The following is a 402-nucleotide window of genomic DNA, read 5'->3' on the forward strand; positions in this document are numbered from 1 at the left end:
GTCTCGCTCTTGCTCAGGCTGGTCTCGAACTCCTGAGCTCAAACGATCCACCCAGCTTGGCTTCCCAGAGTGCTAGGATTACAGGCGTGAGCCGCCACGCCCGGCCTGGATTCTCTTTTTAATGCTCCACTGTGCCTATTAAGGGAAATCCATAATAGAACAGAAAGAAGACTAGAAGCCTAAACCTGTTAATCCCAGTTCTAGAACTATCTGGTTGTATAACTCAAGAGCAGACACTTTACTGTCATCTCTAACATGAAGATGGATCATTCAACCCTTTTCAGCTTGAAAATCCAATCAAGCTATCAAATCTAACTTGCAGAAAATGTTTTTAAAGACCATGATTCTGTTAATCAGGGAGATAAAGACACATGATTAATAGAGATTAAATAGGGTATTGTG

Source organism: Propithecus coquereli, unplaced genomic scaffold, assembly GCF_000956105.1.
Source record: "Propithecus coquereli isolate 6110/MARCELLA unplaced genomic scaffold, Pcoq_1.0 Scaffold1344, whole genome shotgun sequence".
NCBI lineage: Eukaryota > Metazoa > Chordata > Mammalia > Primates > Indriidae > Propithecus > Propithecus coquereli.